General features: G+C 46.9%; 1 protein-coding gene across 2 annotated transcripts in view; it reads right to left on the reverse strand.

The window, feature by feature from the left end:
- The window catches only part of SHISAL1 (shisa like 1), a 129,936-nt gene extending 106,140 nt beyond the window's left edge, over nt 1-23,796 (reverse strand). Inside the window, exon 1 of one of the 2 annotated variants that reach the window (XM_043966961.1) lies at nt 23,682-23,796. The gene's annotated coding sequence lies outside the window, so the exon portion shown is untranslated. Of the gene's footprint in view, nt 1-23,286; nt 23,465-23,681 lie in introns of those variants that run through there. The other variant, XM_043966962.1, reaches the window with a different exon arrangement.
- Nucleotides 23,797-25,896: the final 2,100 nt, after the last annotated feature.

A 25,896-nucleotide genomic window follows, 5' to 3' on the forward strand; every position in this document is an offset into this window, starting at 1 on the left:
ACTTGGGACCAGGGTGGGAAAGAACTTGACCAGGATGCAAGAGACAGAGTCTGGTTTGCTGGACTTAGGGAACCTGGCTGCCCAAATTCCACTCTATTCCATCCAACAAATGTATACTGAGTTCTTAACCTTCACCCTCACCTCAAGCTCTACCAGAAATATAAATAATAGCTTTTCTTTCCTGGCACATAGTAGGTGCTATATAGGAAGAGCTAGAGAGAGATGGCCCTTCCAGCTCTGAATTCCAAAGCATCTGATTCTATGAGCTGAAGACTTAAAAATCCTTGGAGTCAAATATTCTAAGGCTTTAAGAAAGCCACAGGGCACAAAATGGACAGATTCTGGGAAATAAAGAATAACAACTGTGCTTGGGTAGGGATGAGAAGGGTGACAAGGGATGGAGTGACTGAAAATAGGCAGGCAGATGCCCTCTGGGGTCTCTGCCAACTCCACAGTTCCCCAACTTTATGCAGTTTATATCTTGCATACGTCTGTTTCTATTCATGTTATCTCCCCTGTTAGATCCAAGTTCTAGAGCAAGAAGGTGACCTGGGAGGCCATCCAATCCAACCCACTCATTGAATATGGAGGAAACTAGGGCCCAGGGAAGGAAATGATATTCCGGCTTCCACAAACAGTAAGCATCACAGGTGAGATTTGAACCCAAGTACTCCGACTCTACTCCAACACACTGCAATGTAAAACTCGTGTTTTGTGCTTTGTTATGTTGTACTTTGTTTTAGTTTGCTTGTTCTGTGCTTTTGTTATTTTTTTGCTTCTTTGTATCCCCAGGGTCTGTCCCAATGCCTGATATAGAGTAAGCACAATATCTGCATGTTGATTGGTTGGTTGAATGAATGCATCAAAAAGTATTTGTAAATGCTTATTCTGAGCCAAGGACTGGGATAAAAGTTGGGGCTACAGATGGAAAACCTAGCCAGTGCCTGCCTAGAGGAGCTCCCCTTCTCACTGGGGGAGAAAACACATAGAGGAAGATTCAAGAAGGCTTGGAATACCAAGTTCCGTGCAAGGGAACACGGACATAAGATCCCACTGTAGGGCAGAGGGGAAGGCTCCATGCTCTGAAGGATGAATTGGCAAGTCAGAGAGAAATGCCTGTGGATCTGGTGATCTGGTGGGCTGATCAGCAGGGCAGACTGTGAGTTCTGGTAGACCTTAGCACCGGGATGGGGGGGGCAAAGTAAGACCCACTGTGTGGTGAAGAACAGCTTCTACACAGAAAATCAAGGACAGAGGACAGACAAAGCAAATACAAGGTCATGGTGGGGGGCGGGGAAGAATAGGAGGCTTAGATTACCCTCCTGAGCTTCATGTCTTTTCATTTCTCACTTTCCATCGAAACTCAACCTAAGCAGCAGATTCCACACAAACCCTGCTAATCCCCAGAGCTGCTAACCCTTCCCTCGCATGGACTTGTGTGTCTGTATATAGGTTGCTTATACCTATATATGCACAGGTTGTCACCTTGCCGGGCCGTAAGATCCCAGAGTGCAGGGCCCTACTTAGGCAGTGCCTGTTGACTTCACCACTTGACTTGGGAATGCTGCTATGGCCCAAATAATAAGTTGGATTTTCCCAGAACTTGGGTGTTTATAAAATCGCTTTCCTTCTAATAACCCTGTGTGGACATAGAGCATGAATCTCAATCCTCTCATTTAACAGAGGTTTAGAGAAGGGGAGAAGTTTGTCTGGAGGCTCCCAGCTAGGCAGTGGTGGAAGAGGATGCTAACTGAGGCCAGGTCCAAGAGACCTCAGCTTTCCCTTTTATCCTGGACCCCTCCTACAGGGGACATACACATTGCTTAAAAGAAACATTTATGTTTATAGGAAGGGAGGAAGCACGAACTGTGATAAACATATTCAGGGCCTGGGAGGCTCACGTCTACCCAGAGAAGATAGCAGATGCCTGAACCAGGAGAGAGACTTGTCCACAGAACAACAGAGTTTATCCACAGAATGGGGGCAGGAAACCTGGCTCCTGAGACAGGAGGGCTGAGAATAATAGAACCAGCCTGTGACTGACTCCATTGTTAGACAAAGCAGGAAGGGTAAGAGGTGGTGTCTGGAACACAGTAAAGGGACAGCTCAGGCTGGGAGGGAGCTGAGGACCCCCAAGGCTGCAGGCAGATGGAATTGTCTCTCCTGACTTGCCCCTTTTCTTACCAGCCATCAGGGCACCATCAGACAAGGCCTAGCCAGGGAGGACCTGCTTCTGATGAGACAGAGACAGCTGAAAGGCTCGCTATAAAATCAGAGCAACTCAGGCAAGGTAAACTTCACAGGCCACATCAAACTCCATCATTTTTTGGAACATAGAGCTTACATGATGATGGCGGGGACATGTACAATAAATATGAAAAGTTTAAAGGGCAGTGCTCACCCCACCCCGACTGCATGTGAAGGAGAAAGTTTCTGGTACAAAATAGATATTCACCAGCCTAGGTGATCTGCTGAATTGCTTAAGGGCCTGGGATGGGACCAGGCAGGCACTGAACATTCCTTCAGGACACAGATACCTTTGTTCCCAGTTGCTCATCTACATGGGGCAATGGATAGAAGTGCTGGACCTGGAGGCAGGAAGACCTGAGTTCAAATCCTGCCTCAGATACTTACTATCTGTGTGACCTTGGGCAAGTCACTTCACCCTGTTTTCCTCAGTTTCCTCATCTGTAAAATAAGTGGGGAAGGAAATGACAAACCACTCCAGTATCTTTGCAAGAAAAGTGAGAGGGACACAACATAACAATTCATCTACATAAGAATCTCAAACCTGTATGAGAGATGAAACTGACTGAATTGAAACCACACCCTGGGCTAGGGATGAGGCTACCCCAGAGAAGGGGCTTCTCATTGCCCTTCATGCCATCCTCTGAGGCCGGCCTCACACAGAACCATGGATTATGAACCAGAGGGGACATTAGCTTCTCATTTAACAGGTGGGGAAGCAGAGGCAAAGAGGGGTGAAGTGACATCCACAAGTAGTAACTATCATAGACAAGATTTAAACCCAAGTTTTCCTTACTTTAAGTCTGGAATTCTTTTTAAAAATTCTTTTCATTTATTTTGTTAAATATTTCCCAATTACAAGTAAAATTTTTTAAAACATTTTAGAAAAAATTTGAGTTCCAATTTCTCTCCTTCCTCCCTCCTTGAGAAGGCAAACAATTTGACACTGACTCTACAACCCCCGTGCCTTCTGCACCCAGCAAAAATATTGGGAACCTGGGATCATGTTTTGGCCTTTTCTTATCCAGGTGAATATCCTTTAAAGAATCTTCAGGGAAGATCGTTCTTCCCCATCCTCATGACCACAACAAATTGCCATGTTCCTTTGAGGATGAAGTGCCTAGCCACAGTTTGGAAGAGGCACTGTAAATATCCCCTTGAAAATTACACATGGAGGCTATGACTTGGAGTGATTGGGTACAGGACATAGATGAGTTCTTGCCTTCTCCATTTCTAACTAAAGCTGACTCAGTAAGCATAGATTCTGTCTCACAATCTCTCACCTCCAGGAAAGGGAAGACACTTTGAAATTCTCTGAGCCTCAGTTTCCCATTCTGTACAATGAGGAATTGAGAATAGATGATATCTCGGGGTCCTCCAAGGTCTGACCTTCTTCTGAGGTCCATGTTGCTGGACTGGACATTCAAAATCTGGTTTTATTGGTCCTGAGAAAAAGCCAGTGTGTCATCCCCTTAGAGTTTACTTACATCTGGTGCCCACGCCCTTCTCATCTCTATCTCCTGTAACCACTAGCTTTCTTCAAAGTTAAGCAGGTACAGCATCAGACCTTGCTCGGTCTCATACCCTCAACAACAGCTCCTTGCCGGAGGATCGTCACTTGTTTCTTGTAGACACAACTGACCCTTTAAGGGGCAAGGAGGCCATTTGCTTTCTTGCCACCTGATTACTTGGCAGCCTTGGGAATTCCTCAGAGAGTCCTTGCCTGCTTTGGCACAGTTTGCTGGTGTTGTACCTTCAGCAGGAGAGGCCTCCAGGTGCCCTCTCAAAGACATGTGTCCATCCTTCTGTTCAGATATCATCCCTTTGATGAAGCCTTCGCTGGTCACTTCCCCTCCTCCCTCTCAGCGATGTAGTGATCCTCTCCCTCCTTGCTTCTCTCAAAGCTCTCCTCTCTGTACCAACATTTTACTTCTTATATCTCTTGGGTATGGCTTTCCCATCTTGACAGTTTCTCAACTCCTTGAGGGCAGTCAGGGTTCCAGGATTATTTATCTTTGTGCACCCTAAGGGGTGCTATGCACTGAACACAGTAAGTGCTTCATCAATCAACTCATCAACATTTATGAAGTGCCTACTGGCACTTTTGGTACCCAGTACAGCAAACAATAATAAATGCTTACTCTGATAGGTAATGGCATGCAAAGACCTGAGTTCAAATTTGGACTGTGTGACCCTGGAAAAGTCCTTTAACCTCTGCCTGCCCCAGTTCCTTCAACAGCAAAATGGGAATAATAATAGTGCTTACCTCCCAGGGTTGTTTTGATGGTCAAATGAGATTGCTGCAAAATACTTAGCACAGTCCCTGAGAAATAGCGGGTACTTAATGAATGTTTGCTTCCTTCTTTGTTTCCTTTTTGCCCTTCCTGCCCTTACATTCCAACAGAAGAGACCATATCAATCATCAACAAGTATTTATTAAGTACCTACTATGTGCCTGGCACTGTGCTAGGCACTGGGGGTACAAAGGAAAAAAATGACTAGTTCCTGCCCTCAAGGACCTTACCTTCTATCAGAGAAACAAAGTGTGTTTGTGTGTGTGTGTGTGTGTGTGTGCATATACATACCTACATACATTTTATAGACACATACATATACATATCTTGTCATTGTTAATTGTCTTTCAGTCATGTCCAATTCTTCATGACTCCATTTGGGGTTTTCTGGGCAAAGATACTGGAATGCTTTGCTATTTCCTTCTCCAGTTCATTGTACGGATGAGGAAACTGAGGCAAACAGGGTGAAGTGACTTGCCCAGGGTCACACAGCTAATAAGAGTCTGAGGCTGGATTTGAACTCAGGAAGATGCAGCTTTCTCACGCCAGTTCCAGCGCTCTGCACACTATGGCACCCCCTAGCTGCCCCACATACATACGTGGGCATATACAAAAGAAACATCTGCTTAACTGATGGGGACCAGAGAGAGCGAGCTTCTCAACTTCCTCATTTTACAGATGGATAGGGGTGGCCCTGCCCAGAATCATGCCTCTTCGGGTAGCAGCAGTGCCCCTCAGACTGGCGCTCCCTCTGCCCCGACCACAGCTACCTCTGCTGCCACCTGGCTTCCCAGCAGCTGAGCCCATTCACAAAATAGATGCAGCTGACTGGCTCCTGCCAAGCCGAGCTGTATAAATAGGCCAACCTTTTGTCATCCCTTGTGCTCTTTGGAGGACAAGCACCACATGAATCCAATGTACAAAAATAAAAACTGTGAATTTAAATCAATGGAGGTGTCCAGGCTGGCCTCTGGCAAAGTGTTGAAGTGCCTGGGATCACAGTCTTAAGAGCCAGAAAGAGACTTCGACAGCAACTAGGCAAGCACCCTCTTCTTGTGGATGAAGAAAGGCCCAGGGGAGAGAAATGACTTAAACCCAGGGCCTCTGGCTCCAAAGCCAGTGTGCTTTCATCCGCAAGTTAGGAGAGGCAGGGAAGTTTGGTGGAGAGAACACCTTATCTGGAGCCAGAGCACCTGGCTCCCACTTACTGCCTTGTGACCTTGGATACCTGACATCACTTACTTTTCTTGGCCTCAGTTTCCTCTTCTATAAAAATAATGGGGTTGGACTAGCTGACCTCTGGAGTCCTTTCCAGATCTAGGTCTAAGATCCTATCTGTGTGACCTTGGGCAAGCCACTAAACCTCTCTGGGCCTCAGTTTCCCCATCTCTACAATGAGGGAGTTGGACTAGATGGTGTCTGAAGCCCGAGTGCTGAGTCCCTAATGCTATGATCTTGATTCCCTCCCACCAATCTCAGTACCCTCACCTGTCCTCCATTAGATAATAATGGTCCTGAAGAGAAAAAGAAAATTGGATCCATCCTTGTATCCCCAGAATTAAGCATACGGTGCTGTACACAGTAGATGCTTAATAAATATTTGTGTAATTGAACAATGATAGGTTGGAAAAAGCATGGGATTTGAATTCAGAGGATTGCATTTGAATCCTGGATCTTACTTACTAGCTGTGTGACCTTGGGCAAGTCAGTTCCCCTCTAAGGGAAATGAAGTTTCCTCTTAGTTCTGAATCCTGTGACTAGATCAGAAGGATACTACATAGGAAGGAGTCAAGGCCGGGGGCAGGCCCAGGCCCAGCCTCTTCCTAATCCTGCCTCTGGGCTTCTTTGGGCTTCAGCTCCTGCTCTTCAGGCCTCAAGCCCAGCCAAGATGTCCTCAGTCAAAAGCAGAGTTAGAAGGAACTTCAGATGTCTCCTAGTCCAACCTGCTGCCTGAGAGAGGAATTTTCCTTTCCACACATCCCACCTTTCATTGCTTTAGTGCCTCAAGTGGTGGGGAGTTTTCCACTTCACAAAACAGCCCATTTCCCTCCCTACTGAAGTTTGAATTGGTAAAATGCTTCCCTCGATTTCACTTAGACCTGCTTCCCAATAACCTTCCAGAACCCCAGAATTTCAGATTTGAAAGAGATCTCAAGTTCACCCTCCACATGCATAGGAATCCCCTCCACCCACTCCCCAACAAGTGGTCATCCAGTCTCTGCTCAACACCTTCCGTTGATGGAGATGCCACTATTTCCTGGAGTGGTCCTTCTCACTTTGGGTAGACCCTGATTGTTAGGAAATGTTTCTCCTTCCACTACTCTGAAACCTGCCTCTGTGCCTTCCCCCTATCATGCCTGGTTCTGGCCTCTGGGGCCAGGCAGAACAAGGTAGCCCTCCCTTTCTGTGACAGCTCCTCCGGTATGTGACCACAGCCATCCTGGCACACCATCCAGAAGCACTGAATGCCAGAATTGTAGAGCTTGGAAAGGTTCTCCTTGGGCATCCACCACTCTCAGAGTTTCACTGTTGTGATGTCTTCATCTTAGAGCTTATCTCCCCTCCCCTACCAACACAACCCCCAATGGGGGAAGAATGGATCCTCTGGAAAATGGTATGACTGCACCTGTGGGCAGACTGTCCTCTGAGCTGCCACCACTATACCCCACCCCCAAACTGTATTTGCCCCAGGAAGAAGACTTTCTAGTTGGCTCTGCCCACCAGTTAGGTGCCATTGGAAAACTCAGGGCCATGTCCACCAAAGAAGAAGGGCTTTAGAGGAGACAGATAAGAATCAGTTAACTCTAATATCAATTTGAGGGTGATAATCAAAAAAACATTTACTAAGCATCTATTACGTGAGAGGTATCAGTGAGGATAGAGAGTCTCAGAAAAAGGAAGACTTAGGTTCCTGTCCTATCTCTGACACATACTTCTTTTATGTCCAGAAAATAAATAGCTGTCCCATTCCTTATTCATCTTATTCATGTAGTCCCTTTCTACTCCTCTGGGGACACTATAGGCATGTGCAGATGAATGTTTAACAATAGGTTCCCTAGAAACAGACTCAGGTTTAATCTGCATTATTAACATTTTCTCTGCCACTTTTTAAGTCTAGGCACCCAACAAAACAACAAATTAAGCTCTGATTTTTAGTGTCTGCTGACTTCTGAGGTGTCAATGTTCACATAGAATTTTTCACACTGGCAATTTTTCACTACAATGAGGGTGGAGTGGGCTTAGGAGTGGGAAGAGATTCAATGAACCAGTGGGCATGGGAAAAAATAAATTTGTCCTTTTTTTTTTTTTTGGCAAGGCAATGGGGGTTAAGTGACTTGCCCAGGGTCATACAGCTAGTACATGTTAAGTGTCTGAGGCCATATTTGAACTCAGGTCCTCCTGAATCTAGGGCCGGTGCTTTATCCACTGTGCCACCTAGTGGCCCCTGTCCTGTCTTAAAGACAGGCAGGGTCCCCCAGAACTGAATCTGGGCCAGACTATACAAAGGGGCTCCTTAGTGAAAAGAGGCTGATTCTAGTGCCCCAGCCCCCTGGTCTGAACTGCAGTTATTAATGTTAAATAAGTGTATTCAGAATATATACAAAATGAGCCAAGATAGTTTGGGGTGGGAGGTTGAAATCTGAGAGTCAAGGGGGAAATCAGGGGAAGCTTCCTGGAGGAGGCAGCACCTGAGTAGGACATCTAAGGAAAGGGAGGATTTCTAAGGACCCTTCCACTTCTGGGATCCTGGGACTTGATGGCTTTGCTGTGTTCCTTCAGCTGTCAGGCACAGTTATTTCATCAGGGCAGGCATGGGGTAGGGGCTCTGCAGAGATGAGTTAAGAAGAAACATTACTGCTAACACAACTAATTGGTGACAGCTGCTGCTGCAACCAGAAAATTGTCAGGAGTGATTAAATGGAGCTGCCTTTGGGCCAATCAACTTCAGAAATTATGCAAATACCACTAAAGAGACAGAACAAAGGGAAGGATGAAGGAAGGGAAGGGAGGAGGTGGGGAAATCCTCTCTCACCTCTCCCTTCTAGGAGAGAAAAACATTTTGTGAACCCTGCCATTCTGCTTCTAAAGGATCATGAAACTTGGGCAAGGAATCTGCACTTCAAGTATGGGGCATAAGACCGGAGGGACCCTGGGAAGAGGCCAAACAACAGAGCTTCGAGTTGTGGCCCTTCTGCTACCTCATCGTGTGGTCATGGGTAAGTCATTGCCACCCCCCTCAATTCCCCAGCCTTTTTTCCTTTCTTATACAATGACAGATTTTAATTAAGGTGTCTCCCAGCTCTGACATTCTCTGTCCTAAAGCTCTGATGTTCTCTGTCCCTCCCAGATCTCACATTCATTCATTTATTCAACAAACATTTTTAAAGCACTCACTTTGTGCAAGAGGCTGAGATAGGTGCTGGGGAATACAAACACCAAAGGAAAACAGTCCCTTCCCACAATGAGCTTGCACTCTGCTGCAGAAACAGTATTTATGCAGATAATTGAGTACAAACTATTTTGAGGGCATGAATTCAAAAAGGTTGCCTGTAGGAGTTGACATCAGAGTTGAGCCTTGAATCTGAGATTTTTAAGGAGCAAAAGTGAACAGGGAGTTTTTTCTAATAATGGAGGACACACTTCTGCAAAGGCAGAAGATTGGATGTTAAGTGTGGAGAAGATCAAGAAAGCTCATTTGACTGGATTGTAGAGTGCATGAAAGGATGTGACATGTAAGAGTGAAAAGGCAGGTGGATGGGGTCGAACACTACCTCACACATAGTAGGCAGTTAATTAAATGTTTGTTGATTGATTGACTGAGTGACTGCATATGGCATTCAGTGCTAGGCTAAGGGATTTGTATTTCATCTTAGGTCCAGTAGGGAGTGATTGAAGATTCTTGAGTGAGGGAGTAATATGTTCAGCCCTGGGGAGGGTCACTTTCAACTGTAGCATTCAAGGCACTTCAGGTTCTGTTCAGATGAATATAGTCCCATTAAGACACAGAATCATCTGTGATAAATGATCCCTCATACTCCCTGGGACTAATGCAATCTTTTGCCCCAAGATAAGCAGATTTCTGGCTTTTATTTTTAATGAGAATACCTTATAATGGAGAGAGAGAAAAGGTTCCATTTCACAGTATTAGATGATGCCTGAGTAAACAGTATTTTGGAGGTCTAATTAATGCATAGCTTTGGGGTATGTTAGCTAATAAAACACTGGAGAATTCATCATTACCATCAAAAGGATAGTTATTCAATTCCTCCTCAGCCTCCATAGGAAGAAAAGTAAAGATTTCAGGCTAGTTGGAACCTTTTCTGGGACTTCCACACCCAGAGCAGGGGCCCAGTTGAATCAGATTTGACAGAGGTTCCCCACTGTTGGAAGAAAGGCATGTAGTGTTCTGTAGAAAGCCCTGGCTTGGGGCAGGAGAACTGGGTTCTGGTCCTAGCTCCACTTATGGTGGGATCTTTGTGAGTCAGTTTCACTCTCTGAACTTCCACTCCCTCATGAACAAAACTGAGGCAACAATTTCTGCTCTTCCTCCATCCTGGGGCTGTTCTAAGGAGATTATGGGAGAGCTAAATGAGGCATCAGGAAAGATGCCACCTCAACTTGGGGGCCTGGGGCTTGGGTTCAAATCCAAGTTCTGCTACTTATGTGATCCTATCAAGTCATTTAAACTCTCCAGGCCCCGGGTTCCTAATCTATAAAATGAGAGAACTGTTCGAAATCATCTCTAAGGTTCCTTCCATATTCAAATCTATGAACCTAAAACCAAATGAGAAAATGTTTCAGAGAGAAGATTGGGGTCAACTTGCCTAAAACAATCCAACCTGGATTTTTCTTGTTCAATTCTCAAGTCCAACTCATTGTCCACATATAGTGTCTGTCCAATGTATACAGGCAAATTGTGTTTATGTGTATTTAATAGCTAATGGTGTTTTTTGGTGTCTTTTGTTTCCTCCTTGTGGTTTTTGATTGATGTTTCAACTTCCTTAAGCCTGTGTTGATATCTATTCCTTTGTTTATTTCCCATTTTCCATCATTAACAGCTTGTTTAAATAGGTCAGGTTGGAATGATTACTGTTATTTTTAGGTAGCACTTATATAATGCTTACTATGTGCCAGACACTGTGATAAGTGTTTTATAATTATTATTTCATTTGATACTTGTAACAACCCTGAAAGGTAGGTGCTATTATTATCCTCATTTTACAGATGAAGAAACTGAGACACACTGGGGTTAAGTAACTTACCCAGGCTCCCATAGCTAGTAAGTGTTTGAGGTTGAATTTTAACTTGGGTCTTTTGGACTCCAGTCCAGCACTTTATCCCATGCACCATTTAGCTACCATGATAATTATTATTATCACATTAATAATTATTGTAATGACATTATTTTTTATTTAGTTGTTTTTCAGTGGTGTCTAACTCTTTGTGACCCCATTTGGGATTTTCTTGGTAAAGATACTGAAGTGGCTTGCCATTTCCTTCTCCAACTGCAGAGGAAACTGAGGCAAGCAGGGTTAAGTGAATTGCCCAGCCTCACAGCTAGTAAATGTCTGAGACGGGATTTGAATTTAAGATTATTGGTCTTCCTGGTTTCAAGTCCAGCACTCTATCCATTATGCCATATTGCTGACCTAAACAATATTACATATAATGTAATAATATTATATAATAATTGTTTAAACTAAGGTCTTCTTGACTCCAGTCCCAGTATTTTATCTACAGCACCATCTAGGTGCCATAAGAATATTACATTTATTGTTATTGTTATTGGTACTACTATTGCTGCTGCTGCTGCTGCTGCTGCTGCTCCTCCTTCTCCTCCTCCTTCCACTACTACTCCTTCTACTACTATTACTACTACTACTCCTTCTACTACTACTCCTTCTACTCCTTCTACTACTACTACTCCTTCTACTCCTCCTCCTCCTCCTCCTTCTACTACTATTCCTTCTACTACTACTCCTTCTACTCCTACTCCTACTCCTACTACTCCTACTCCTACTCCTACTCCTACTACTACTACTACTACTACCACTACTACTCCTTCTACTACTACTACTACAGTTGCTCACTTGGGCCCCAGAAGGATCACATGCTCTGTGTCTTTCCCCAATTCCTTCTCCTTCCTTGACTTTATTAAAATGTATCTCATTCCCACAGCGCTGTCTTTTGGGGGTTCCTGTACTATTACGAAGGCAGTGTGGTATAGCTGAAAGAGCCTTGGACTTTGAGTCAGGATAAGAAAGGCGGGACTCATAGGATGAACACTTCAGACCCTCTAGTAAGGCAGTTAAGATGACACAGGGGCAGGCTGGATCTTCAGTGGCCATTAAGGCATCACCCACTTGGGAATAAGAGGAACAAATTGGCCACGTGACCCTGGGCTCATCATTTCCTCTGTCAAGGCCCCCAGGCAGCTCCCAAAGACTAAATCACTGAACTGGTGCTGATCTAGGTTTATGGTGGGAGATTCTAATGAAATCATTTGTCTAGTAAAATAAAATGCAGCATCACACGTCCTTAGAGGGGGAAGGGACATGAAGGTCACTTAGTCCAACCTCTTATTCCCATTTTATAGATGAAGAAATCAGGTTCAGATACCTGCTACTATGGATCAGATTTGGGATTCAAACACAGATGTCTTAATGCTCGGGTCAGGCAGGACTTTAGATCCTTTGGGAAAGTCTTTGTCTCAGAACAGCTGATAGAAGTTTTGTATTTCTCAGAGACAGAGATGAGGTGATACTAACGTGCGTCTGGACTTGGATCCTCCTCACTTCATGATAGAGTGGTGAGAGCATTGATGCTGAAGTCAGGGGATTTGGGTTCCAATCCCACCTCAGAAGCTTGGTCACCTGTGTGACTTTGCTAATTACTTAATCTCCCAGGGCCTCAGTTTCCTCATCTGTAAGATGAGGGTACTGGATTAGGTGGCCTCTGAGATTCCTGCTTGAGATTGGGGATGTTGTGATGAAGCTACACATAGAGCTGATAGAGCCCCAGCTTGGGAGGCACACCATTAGGTGACTGATACTTCTCCAGCCCCTCAGAAGACCCGGATGGCAACATGGCCAGCACTAGTCCAGCAGTCCTAGCTGAAACACTTTATCCATATGAAGAGGTGGGAGAAAATTAAAGAATGAGTGTTTGGCTCTGCCCATTGCCAGATTGTTTGTCCAGAAAACCTACTTCCTCCCCATCTTTTGCTCTATACAACCTTTGCTCCTTTCAGTGCCTTATATAACCTGGCCCCACCCACCCACTCCTTCATTCCATTTCAACTAAACAAGGCACCAATAGAAAGTAAGGCCTTGGGGCAGCTAGGTGGCACAGTGGATAAAGCACCGGCCCTGGATTCAGGAGGACCTGAGTTCAAATCCAGCCTCAGACACTTGACACTTACTAGCTGTGTGACCCTGGGCAAGTCACTTAACCCCCATAGACCTGCAAAAAAAAGAAAGAAAGAAAGAAAGAAAGAAAGAAAGAAAGAAAGGCCTTGGGGCAGCTAGGTGGCACAGTGGATAAAGCATCAGCCCTGGATTCAGGAGGACCTGAGTTCAAATCTGGCCTCGGGCACTTGACACTTACTAGCTGTGTGACCCTGGGCAAGTCATTTAGCCCTCATTGCCTGGCAAAAAAAAAAAAAAAAAAAGAAGGAAAGAAAGTAAGGCCTTGAGGGTGTGGATTGTTTTCATTCTCTCTTTTAATCCCAAGCCCCTACACAACAGGCATCTAGTCACTGTGTAAGGCTTTGACCTGGATCCCCATATGAGGAATGATAGGGTCCCTGCTTTCAAGGCACCGGCAACGTAACAGGAGGGAGACCAGGGACAAAAGGGAAGCCCAGACAAAAGGGCTGTAGGGAAATTTAAGGAAGTGGAACTCACTTTCACCTGTATGGGTCTGAGGGGGATCTAGGAGGTAAGGGAAGACTTCCTGGAAGAGGAGGTCCCTCAGCTAAACTTTGAAGTAAGAGAAAGATTCCCAGCGCTGTCCTCAGCTTGGAGACAGCCTGATGATAGAGAAAGATAAGAAAACAGCTAGCTAGTAGACCTGTTTGGCTGGAACATAGAATGAATGAAGGGGAATAATATGAAATAAAGTTGAAAGGTAAGTTGGAGCTAGATTGTGGAAACCCTTAAGTGCCAGCTGACGGGTGTTTATATTTTAGGGAACCACTAAAGGCAAAATGACGTGGTCTGATCTATGATTTAGGAAGATTATTATTCCGTCTGAAGGATGGACTGTTAAGGAAAGATAATGGAAACAGGCAGACCAATTAGGAAGCTACTGAAATAGTGGAAGGGAGAAGTGATGAGGGTCTGAGCAAGGGTGGCAGCCACGAGGGTGGAGAGGAGGCAGGCATGAGAAGTGTCATAGAGGAAGATTCAATATTCATAGATTTAAGGTCATGGATTTAGAGCTGCCCTGGGAGGGATCAAATCCAGATTCCTTATTCCCCCACTGCCACTCCTTGCCAATTGTTTGATTTGGGGGGGGTTGAGGGAGAGGGATGTGCCTGTGGTTGGGAATCTGGGTGAGAGGGAAGATGGTACTGTCATTAATGCTCATGAGGAGAAGGAACAGATTGTGGAGGGGATACATAGGGGTAGAGGAAGAGTGTATTCATAGGCTCTGGAACTGGAAGGGACCAAGGATATCATTGAGTCTCCTCTTAATTTTATACAGGAGGCCTAGAGAGGGGAATGACTTGCCCAGAGCCACAGCAATGACAAGTAGAGGGAGAATTCAAAACCAGGTCTTCAAATTCCAAACCCTGGGCTCTTTCCCCCACACAGCATGCCTCTCCAGGTTACATGTCCTTGGCTTTGGCTAAACAGGATCACTTCACAGTAGCTCAGGGCTGGAAGAGGCCTCAGAGTTAGTATGGCATAGTAGAGGGAGAACTGGCCTGAGTTAGGAGGGCCCGGTCCATGTCCTTGACCCTGAGCAAATCACGCAGCCTTTCAGTGCTTCAGCTAATTCTCCGGGGAGGTGCTCCCCCAGTGCTGCCCCTTCCTCACCCTCCCTTGGGAGAGGAAGTTTCCCCAAACCAATGACATTGTGGGTCCAGTATCCCCAGGCCTATCTCTGGATGGAATAGTCTTGGGTCTCCTCCCCATCCCTGCTGCCTTTCTCTGGATTCTCTCCTGCTTGCAGAGACCCTTTCTCAAATGCATCCCTGTCCTGCAGCTGTGTCTGATCAGGACAGAATCTCAGCAAACAAGTACCTTCCTCTTTCCAGATATGGAGCTTTGAACATGGCCTAAGATCCCATTTATATATTGTTGTTGTTACCATCTCTTATAATTGGCTCAGATGGAATGTTTGGGCAGGGAACCCCAGCAATCTTCTCAGAGGAGCTGTTTTTTAACTGTACCTCTTCTGTACTTGCAAGGATGACTCTCTTAAATCCAAGTGTGGAAACGAATATTTATCCCTTTAAAGTTTCATCTTCTTGGATTCAGCCCTGTGGTCTGGCCTGTCAAGATGCTACTCGATCTTGACTTTGTCATCCAGCATGTGTAACTATCCATCTCAGTTCTGTGTCTTCTCTATGATGGGTGTCTTCTGTACTTTTATCCGAAAATATTAAATGGCACAAAACCAAGGAAAGATCCTTAGGGTACTCCACATTGGACCCCCACCCCTCAAGTTGACATCAATTCATCATTATTGTTCAGCTGTTTCAATCCTGTCCAACTCTTCATGACCCCATTGGGGGTTTTCTTGGCAAAGATACTGGAGTGATTGGCCATTTCCTTCTCCAGCTCATTTTACAGATGAGGAAACTGAGGCAAACAGGGTGAGGTGACTTGCCCAGGGTCACACAGCTAGGAAGTATCTGAGGCAAGATTTGAACCCAGAAGATGAGTCTTCCGTTCTCCAGGTCCAGCACTCTGCGTTATGGCACCACCAAGTTGCCCATCAATTGAATCCATTTGTGTTTTTGTTTTTTTTTTTTAGTTTTCAACATTTGTTTTTATAAGATTTCTAGTTTCAAATTTTTTCCCTCCCTCCCCCATCCCCAAGACACCAAGTAATCTGATATAGGTTATATATGTACAATAACATTAAACATATTTCTGCATTAGTCATGTTATAAGAGAAGAATCAGAGCAAAAAGGAAAAACCTCAATCGATTACTTTTTGAGCTCATTGACTCAACCCCATCTGTCTAATCAACTAACCCAGATTTCTTTGTCTTGTTTACAAAGATATTATGGGGGGGGGAACTGTGTGAAATGCTTTGTGCAAACCCAGGTATAGTCTATCTGTGGTCTCCCTTGATCTACCAGTTTAGTAACCCCATCAAAAAAATTAAATGAGCCTAGTCTCTTGTGATTTGTTTTTTTGGGGGGTGTAGGGTGGGGCAATAAGGGTTAAGTGACTTGCCCAGGGTCACATAGCTATTAAGTGTCAAGTGTCTGAGGCCGGATTTGAACTCAGGTCCTCCGGAATCCAGGGCCAGTTCTTTATCCACTGGGCCACCCAGTTGCCCTGTGACTTTTGTTCTTAATGGACTGGTGCTGACTCCTAGATGTCACTGCTGCCTTTTCTAAATACTCACAAACTATCCCTTTGATAACATATTCTAGAATTTCACCAGGAATGCAAGACAAGCTCACTGGCTAATAGTTTCCACACTCCATCTTCCCATTCTTGAAAAAAGAGACATTTGTTTTTATTCCTATAGCTCTCTTCTAAAAATGTTTAAAAGATCGTTGAGAAGGAGCTAGCAATCAGGTTTATCAGTTATTTTAGTATCCTGGAAGCAGGAGTTTTTCTGGGCCTGGAGCCTTGAATTCACTGAGGGGCATCCAGAAGGTCTCTTACTCCCTCCCCTTTTCCTCCTTAAATGGAATTGTATTTCTGTCTTCAGAATATTCTTTACAACCTTCCATTTCTCCTGGGTTAGCTTCCTAATGTAGAATTTTAGATCATGGGTTCCAATCTTCCCTTTCTCAGAATCATTTGATTCTCCCAACTGCTGCCATTATTGTACAGATGAAGGTTAAAATATAGAGACAGTCAGAACCAGATCAAAGAGGAGACCCCTTAGACCACCTTGTCCATCATTTTACAGATGAGGTTTATAGCAAGAGACTGATTTGCCCAGGCTCATACAGAGCTGGTGTCAGAGAAGTGATTTCAAGCCTCATCTTTGGACTTCCAAAACACACACCAATGGCACACCATTGTTGGGGGTCTACAAACCTTCCCGGAGAGGCTCCAGTGAGTTACAGGTCTGCTGGAAGCTCAATGCATATTTTATTTTTTATTCATTTTATTATTTATTTAATTAGGTTCCTCAAAAACAGTATGTTGAGATGGAGGAATATTTGAGAGTGAAGTTGTTGCCAAAGACCTAGAAGTCTTCACCACACGAAATATTCCAAATATTTGTCCCTATCTGGACAACAAAGTCATACTAGCAATGATGACGATAGTAAGATCTGACATTTGCATAGAGTTTAGAAAGCACTTTAGCTACACCTAATCTGGTAATCTTGACCTTCCTGGGAAGTCTGTCTATTCAGGCATTTTTACTGTTTTGCAAATGAGGAAACTGAGGTAGAGAGAGATGAAGTCATTCACTATCTGTGTGAGCTTAAAGAAGTCAAGGCCTCCTTGGGCTTTTGTTTCCTCTGTAAAATGAGGGCATTTAACCAGCTCACCTCCAAGGTCCCTTCCCACTCTAGATCTGTGGTTCTGATTGACTGGCCCATCATTACATAGAACAGGGATTTGAGCCCACCTCACTACTACATGCAGGTGTTTTATTGTCCTTATTATGTTCATGTTGAATTTGAATAGAGATTTTTCTTTTTCTTTTTTAAATCTCCTGTCTTTTCAATAGCTCCCCTTCCTCTCCCCCATCTTAAATACATAGGAACTCATTCCTATCCATATGTCTGCACCTCCTTTGGCAGATGTGAAAACTGCCTTCCAGAAATTAACAAATAATTTGTGAGTTTCCTAAATTACTCTCATTTAACACTGAATTAAGTCCTGGAAGCTCTTAAGAGGGCTTGGGAAGAATTCTTCACACATCTCTGAAAAATGAGACAAACCGTGATCACGTAGAGCCCAAAGCCATTGCATCTGACTGTTGGGAAAGCAGAGGGGCTAGCTGTCTGTGGTCATGGGTACTGATGGCATTGAGTCGAGGCCAGAATTCTGCTGTCCCTGCAAAGAACTGCATTGGAAAATGGGGCTCTGAAAGCATTTCTCTCTTTCTCCAGCCTTGAAGTGTGAGTCCCATGATACACCCAAAATAACATCACACTTTCTTCAATATTGGCCAAAATTGAAAGCAAGAGTAAAACCTATCCGTAACCCACCTTATTATTTTCATCAGATTGCAGAGAGAGCTACAGCCAATCCGGAGCATCATTGAATCCCTGGGATGAAGGGGACCCCGAGGGTATGAAGTCCAACTCATACCTGACCAGAAATACTCTCTCCACATCCCTGCCAAGTACTCATTTAGGCTTTCCTTGAAAACTGCCAGTGGCAGGAGGCTCGGTACCTTCAGAGGCAGCCTGTTTGCTGTACATCAGAGAGACAGCACACTATAGTGAATAGGGAGGTGGACTTGGAGTCAGAAAGACCTGAGTTAAAATCTTGATTTCTACATTCACTAACTATATGACCTTGAGCAAGTCACTTAACTTCTGAGTCTGTTTTCTTACTTGTAAAAGGAAGGGATTGGACTTAATGACTTCTAAGGTCATTTCCAGCTCTGAATCTCTGATCCTACAATCTAATGGGTAGGCAGTTTTATCCTACTTTTAAAGCATGACCCGTCTCTTTTCACATTCTACTGCTTCATCTGGCATTATTGGTCTTCAGTCCTCACCATCTTAGATGAACAAATGTATTCGGACACGTTTCAGAAGAGCAAGAAGGAACCTTAGACATGAGGAAACTGAAGTCCGGTCACTTGCCAAGGTTCACAGGTAGAAAGGGGCAAAGGTCAGATTTAGATTCCCATCCTCCCCCTCCAGATCTAGGGTCCTCCAGGCACCCCTCTTCCCCATTCTGCATTTTCCTAGAAGACCAAACTAAGATCTAGCACCCCATGGCTCAAGGCAGCAGTTACTTTGTTAATATTCCTCTGTCAAGAAGCCCACCTAGCTGCCCCCTAGTTATTGTTTTTATTTTTGTCATTGCTATAAATATTTAGCTAGTAAGTAGTAAGCAGGGATTTGCATTTTTGAACTCAGTTCTGAGCCCTGGAGGTGTTAGGATGCAACCCTAGGTGGGGAAGAAATGGGTGTGGGGTTGGGAGACTGGAAGGGCCAGGAGGCTAAGGACAAATAGCTAGGGTCCCCATTCTTCTTAGGACCCTAAACTTCTCCAATCCATTGTCAAATGAAAACTCACTGAAGACAGACATTATACTCAATTCAGTTCAAACTTAGGGATCCTCTAACCCAACCCTCACCCCCTCATTTTAGAGGGGAAAACTGAGGTCTCCAGAAGCAAGACCACACAACTAAGTTAGTGGGTGTCCAGAGCTCAAACTAGAATCCAGGTCTTTGATGCTAAGTGCTGTGCACTTTCAGTGATACAAAGTACCTCGAGTCAACCCAAACACTTATTAAATGCCTACTGTGTGCTGAATTCTATGCTTGGTGCTGGGGAAAGATCCCACATAGAAGAGGCACTAGGACCTCTGCCTGAATGGAGGTGAGAATGAAGTAGGGGGAAAAGGTTCCCCCCAGAGAAGGAGAACAGTATTACATGTTGAGGGTATGAGTTATACAAAAAAATGTTACCTGAACAGGTCATGCCAGGAAAGAGCTCTGGATTGGGAGTCAACCCAAATTCAAGCTACAGCCCTGACAGTTATTAAATGTGTGACCTTGTATGAGTTACTGTTCCTCTCTGTGCCTCAGTTTCCTAATTTCTAAAATGAAGGTGTGGGACTGGATGCCCTTTGAGGTCCCTCCAGGGCTAGACATATGAGGAAAAGAGCAGAAGTTGTTATTAACAGTGGCCAATTGGGCAAAGCTTCCAGAAAAGGAGCATCTGAGTCGGACTTTAAAAAGACAGGCAGGCTGCAGCTAGGTGGCGCAGTGGATAAAGCACCAGCCCTGGATTCAGGAGGACCTGAGTTCAAATCCGGCCTCAGACACTTGACACTTACTAGCTGTGTGACCCTGGGCAAGTCATTTAAACCCTCATTCCCTCCCCCCCCCCAATAAAAGACAGGCAGAAAGGAAGGAAATCAGTTAGATACAGAGCACAAAGGCTCATCATCTCCCTCATCAGAAGGCATGAATTAATACTTATACCACTTAATTATTACTCTAATTCTGAGGGTTTGAGTCTCAGTTTGGGCAGTCACTACCATGTCGCCTTAGGGAAATCATGCCATTCCAACCTCAGTTTCTCCATCTGTAAAATGCAGCTACACATCACCAGAGCCTTGTAAACCTTGAAACACCAGAAAGAAGAGCTGTCATCATTTCCATCTGTCAGTTCCCTAGGAACCAGGACAATGCCTTCATTATTTTCATCTCTCTCTCTCTGTCTCTGTCTCTCTCTCTCTGTGTGTGTGTGTGTGTGTGTGTGTGTGTGTGTGTTTCTCTTGGTGTCTCTGTCTCTCTCTTGGTCTCTGTCTCTGTTTGTCTCTGTCTCTGTCTCTCTCTATGTCTCTGTCTCTCTGTCTCTCTGACTGTCTTTCTCTGTGTGTGTGTGTGTGTCTCTCCTCTTCCCCAAGGACCTGAGATCTCTCCGGCACAGAGCTCCTTCCACCTACACAGACAGCAGCAGGATTACAGATCTAGCATCAGAGCTGTCTAGGACAGTGCCCTCATTTACAGAAGAGGAAAGCAAGGCTCAGGAAGTTTGTGACTTGTCCAAAGTCCCGGGGAGAGTGAAACATTAGAGGGAATATTAGAAGCCATTTTCACTGCCTGCAAAGGCAGCATCGTCTCCACGACACCACACTGGGATTTAGTAGAAATTTAATAAGGTTTAGTAGAACTAGGAGGCTGGCTGAGGCATGTGGAGGTTAAGTGACTGCCCATAGCCAGTAAGTGGCAAAGGCCTCAGAGATAAGTGGTAAGAGCCTGACTCTAAGACCAGCCCAGCATCCTCTCTTTCCCAGGCTGAGCTCAAGGCAGGTATTTAATGACTATTCATTAATGGCTGTGTTGAAAGCCTCTCCCACCCCAGGTTCCAAACCAGAGAGTGCTGGCTCACCCCTTTTCTTCTCTCCTCCTTAATTCCCCTCCCACCCCCTCTAGAGCAGGGCTCTCCCTGGGGAGCAGTGAAGGGGGCTTTAGGATCCCCAAAGAAAATCCTTCCTCCCTTCTCAGTCCAACAACCCTTCAGGATCCAGGCTCAGGAAGTGGGGGGGACCTTCTCAAAGAGCTTCTGCCCCTCATAACAGCTCTCAACCTTCAAAATAGGAGCTGGCTTTGGGGTTCAGTTCTGAAGAGGGCACTTCGTTTGACTGGATTAACTCTATTGGCCTTTTGGTCTCTGGCTCAGGGGAACTCAAGGAGACCAGAGCCCACCTTCTCTGAAATGTTACTGTCTAGTCTGGGCTAAATTCAGCCTCTTTCCTCTAGCTACCCCAGCCATCCCAGCCTTGATCTGGAAGCTTCATCCTCTCCTGGTCAGAAAGCCTCGTTTCTTATCTCCATCCCTTCCTAGGACTTCAGAGATGGAAGGGACCTTAGGGATCATCGAGTTCAAACCCCCACTTGACAGATGGACCTCTGGTGGTAAAGTGACTTCAATTTAAGAGGACAGAAAGGAAAACAGAACTAGGTCTGGAACATAGGTTCTCTGGGCTCCGGATTCACAGCTCATCCCATGTTAGCCCCCCAAGGGCTGATCAAGGTGGGTCCCTGTCCATTCTGTCTCTCTTTCTTAGGACACTTCCTATACCCCTTCTCCCAGAGCTCTGGCTGAGGAGTCCAGAACCGAATCCCAGTCATAAGATCAGCGGGGTAGGGACTTTAGAGATAACCTAGTACAATCCCCTGTTGTACGGAGGAGGAAACTGAGTCCCAGAGACTGCTAGTGACTTGCCCAGGACCTAGAGGTGGGAAGGGTTAGGATCAGGATTCAAATCCACTTTCTATGACTCCAGATTCCCTCATCTTTCTCCTGCAACAGTGGGCCTCAGTTTCCCCTTTAGCAAAATGAGAAAACCGGTTTAGAGAATCTCTCCGGTTCCTCTCTCAGCTTTAATAGTGTGTGAGTGGTGAATAAGAAAGATTTTTTTGGGGGGGAGCATAGGGTAGGGGTGGGAATTGGAGGGAGAGTCTCCACTGACTGACCCTTGGTTATGGGCAGCTAAAAAGCTACTGGGAAATAAATCCCCCTGAGTTTGCAAACCAATGGCCTTCGGTCAACTCCTGGTTTATTTGCTTATCTGAGGATCCGACTTTAGCGAAGAGCCGATGGACCCCCCTTACCATTAACTCATTTTCGGGAACAAATGTTGTTTCTTAAGGAATACATTCATGCCTATACTAGACAAAGATGAGCCCTAACTCCTTCCATCAGGGAAGGCGTTAGGAACAGGGAGCAGGCGCTTCCTGGTCATTGGAACGAGTGTGCTCGGTACCAGCCTGGAAGGGGGACCCCCACCCCGCCCCCGAGATTCTCTAAGGATGAAACGACCCCCCAAAACCATCCGGGACCTTCCTGAAACTGGCTCCGCAGGGGGCCTTGGGGGGGAGGGAGGTGGACAGAATTCGAACTCGGGCTATTGCCTCCCAGTCAGCAGAACTCAACGAAAGGCAAGAAGGAAGAAGGGAAGGGGGAACCCTTCCGTCGCCCCACCTCCGAGTAAAAGATCTTCCCGTGCTAGCTTCCAGTTTTTCCACACACAGCTTCTTCCGTTCGCTCTCGCTCTCTCCCACACAGGCGCTTATTACAGAATTAAATATCCCGGAGCTCTTTTTATTATACACCCCTTGTCTACCTTCCTTCCCCCAAGAGGGGAGGGAAGCCTTGTAGCTGGCGTTTCTAAATAAGCGGCGATAGGGCGAGCCTCTATGCTTTACTGGCTGATGGGTGCAGCCCCAACCCGCTCCCTCCCCACTCCCCCCCGTCTTGCTAAATAGCAAATAATAATAATTTGAAGAGATATATGTGTATATATGTATATACATATATAAAATCTGATGAAGCTTCGGGTCTAGTTGTCATGGCAACAGCGAGCACTAATGAGCTTCCGAAGGTGCTAAAGACTAATGCCCTCGGTGCCAGGGATAAATATTGATTCGGCCGCGGATCGAAAGCAAGCCTTATGCCCGCAGCCCAAGATTCAGGAGGAGCAGAGGCGCCCATGGAAGGTGGGGGATGCGGGGGCGGAGAAGGGGTTGCTGGCTGCCCCAGCTTTTCTAGGGACGATTGGGATGGAAGAGAAAGAAACCTTCCTCTTCGTCATCCTGGTACCCCCCCTCCCCAACTTGGATTCCCGAGTCATTAGAGAGCGCTAGCAGGCTCCCTTACCCACAGACCGGCCCCGCTATCTCCCGGGACCTGCCGACACCCTAACCTCTTTCTGCGCGGCTGGGACCTTCTGGCACAGCCCCCACCCACTAGCGCCGCGGACCTGTTTGCCTGCGCCTTGTTTTCTGCTGGCCCTGAACCTGCTAACTGGTTTCCCCAATCCCCTCCCCAGGTGTGCCCCCGAACTGCTGGCACGTTCCCCTCCCCCCAGGTGCCCCGGTCAAGCTAGCATACGCACCCCGCCTCCCTAAGTGCGTCCTCGATCCGCTGGTATGCGCCTCCCTTCAGGTGCGCCCGGGTCAAGCTGGCACGCGCTACCCTCCCCAGATGCGTCCCTCATCCACTGGTATGCCCCCCGCTTTCAAGTGCGTTCTGGTCAAGCCGGTATGCACTCCACCTTCAAGCTGTTGGGACAAGCTAGAACGCACCCCCTGTGCGAGCTGGGCTCGCCTTGCCCGAGCTCCCTGAGCCTGAGACCTGCATGCTTGCACCTCCCCACCCCCACTTACCCTGGCACGCGCCCCTCCCCGCACCCAGCGCCCAGGACCAGCTGGCACCCCCTCTCCGCCCTGGGGCCCCGGCACACTCCCCCAGCTTCCTAAGAGCCGGGGTTTCTCCGGCCGGCTGGCTTACCTGGGCGCAGCTTCCCGGCTCCTCGGTGGCCAGGCAGTCCCAGCGGCCGCCGCCGGCAGCCGGCTTCTCCAAGGGCGCATCCGCCGCCGCCGCCGCCTGCAACAGTTGTGCCGGCTCCGCGGGCTCGCGTTGGGCGCCCGCAGCTCTGAGTTCCGGGGACTCCCCAGCGCGTGCGCCCCGGGGCTGGAGGGACGTCCAGGACTGAGCCGGGGCTTGGAGCCCCTGCCCTCCGAACCTTGTCCTGGCGGGGACGGGCGCCCGGGGCGGTTGCTGCTCCTCCTCCTCCTCCTCTGCCGCCGGCTGCACGGACCGGGTTAGGAGAGCTCTCCTCGACCCCCGTCACCGGAGGTGGGCAGCAGCCCCCAGGTCTCGGGGGGCCCGCATGAGGCGCCGCCGGCCGGCCTGGCCCGGCACGGAGAGAGAGAAGAGGGCGGAGAAGCGGCCCCTGGGCGCCTAGAGAGCCCCGGGAGCGGGACACCGCTGCCGGCGGGCTGGGGCTGGGGCTGGGGCTGCTCCCGAGCGCTGCCGCCGCCGCCGCCGCCTCTCCTCGCAGCAGCCGCGGCCCCGGGCCTCGCTCATGCTCCCCGCCGACTGGCTGCCCCTCCGCGCTCTAGCGCTCGCTGGCTCGCTCCCTAGTTAAGTCCTCGGCGGGCTGACGGCGGCCGGTGAGCGGCTCCAGCTCTCTCTCTCTCTCTCTCTCTCTCTCTCTCTCTCTCTCTCTCTCTCTCTCTCTCTCTCTCTCTCTCTCTCTCTCTCCTCTCTCCTCTCTCCTCTCTCCTCTCTCCCTCCCTCCCTCCCTCCTCTCTCTCTCACCCTCCCTCCCTCTCCCTCTCTCCAGTCCTCTTCTCTCCTTTCTCTCCACTCTCCTTCCTGTCTCCTCACTCCTTTTTCCTTACCCCCTCTTCAAACACTCTTCTTTCACCTTCTTTCTCTTCCCAGTTTTCCTCTGCCTCTTTCCTTTTTTTTCTTTCCTGTTTCCCTTCTTTTTTTTTTTTTTCCTCAGACTATTCGGTTCAATTCAGCAAAAATTGTATTGTCAGTCACTGAACATTTATTAAGCACCTACTACGTATGTACCAGGGATAAGCTCGGCAAGAGGAGCCTTAGAACAGAGAATGTCAGACTGTGTGGAGTGCCCTGTTTGAGCAAGGAGATACTAAAATGCACGAGCACACACACACGGGGTGATTTCTCTGGTTTCTTCCAATCTGTTCTGACACCATATTGTTCCTTTTAACTGTGCCACTCTGGTCTGCATTCAAAAATTATTTATCCAGAGGTACGTTCTATGCTGTGTTCTAACGTTCTCTAAGGTGTCATTCCAGGCTCAGGGTTGGAAGACAGCTGTAGAGGCCTGGCTCAGGAGGCCGGAGGGGCCACTGTTCAAATCCCCATCTGCTGCTCACTAACGCTGGGTGCCCCCCCACCTTTTGCTGGTTTGTCAGTTGAGTTCATGGAACATCGTACATACTCTCGGACTAACTGGTGGTTGTTCTGTTTTGCTGAATCGTTTTGCCCCTGCTTTCTTTTTGGTCCTTTGTTATAAGAGATGGCTCACTAATTCAGAGGAGGGGGAGGGATATATTTAGAACTGAAGGTGATACAAATACAAAAGACACCAATAAATATAGCCTTGAGAGAGACAGAAAGACACAGAGAGACAGAGACAGAGACAAACAGAGAGACAGAGACATGCACAGAGAAAGGCAGAGACAGAGACAGACACGGAGACACAGAGAAACAGAAACAGACAGAGAGAGACATACACACACACACACACAGAGGCAGAGACAGAGACACAGAGACACACAGAGACACACAGAGAGACACAGAGAGACAGAGAGAAGGGTTTAGGTGGTAAAAGCTCCAAAAACAGAGACAAGCTCTTGGGCTGCTGAGTTTGTGATTCCGGGTTCCAAGGCTCCTCCCAACGCTGACATTGCACACTCCACATCTCTTCCTACTCTCATAGCCAGGGGTCAGCTGCATGGATCTCTTCCTGGTAAGGGGCACTCCACCCAGCCTGGTATTCTCTCTCCTGAGGCTCATCCTGTCAGGTCTGACCTTCCAGCTCTTAGGTGCCACTCCAGGCACACAGAAAGTACTTCTTAGATGTTTATTGACTGACTGACAATAAGATATTTGTCAACTGTACTGCATAGTCTGAGGAGAAGAAACAAAGGAAGGGAGACAGAAAGGAGGTGGCTCTTAAGGT

The sequence above is a fragment of the Dromiciops gliroides genome, chromosome 5, assembly GCF_019393635.1.
Source record: "Dromiciops gliroides isolate mDroGli1 chromosome 5, mDroGli1.pri, whole genome shotgun sequence".
NCBI classification, from domain to species: Eukaryota; Metazoa; Chordata; class Mammalia; order Microbiotheria; family Microbiotheriidae; genus Dromiciops; species Dromiciops gliroides.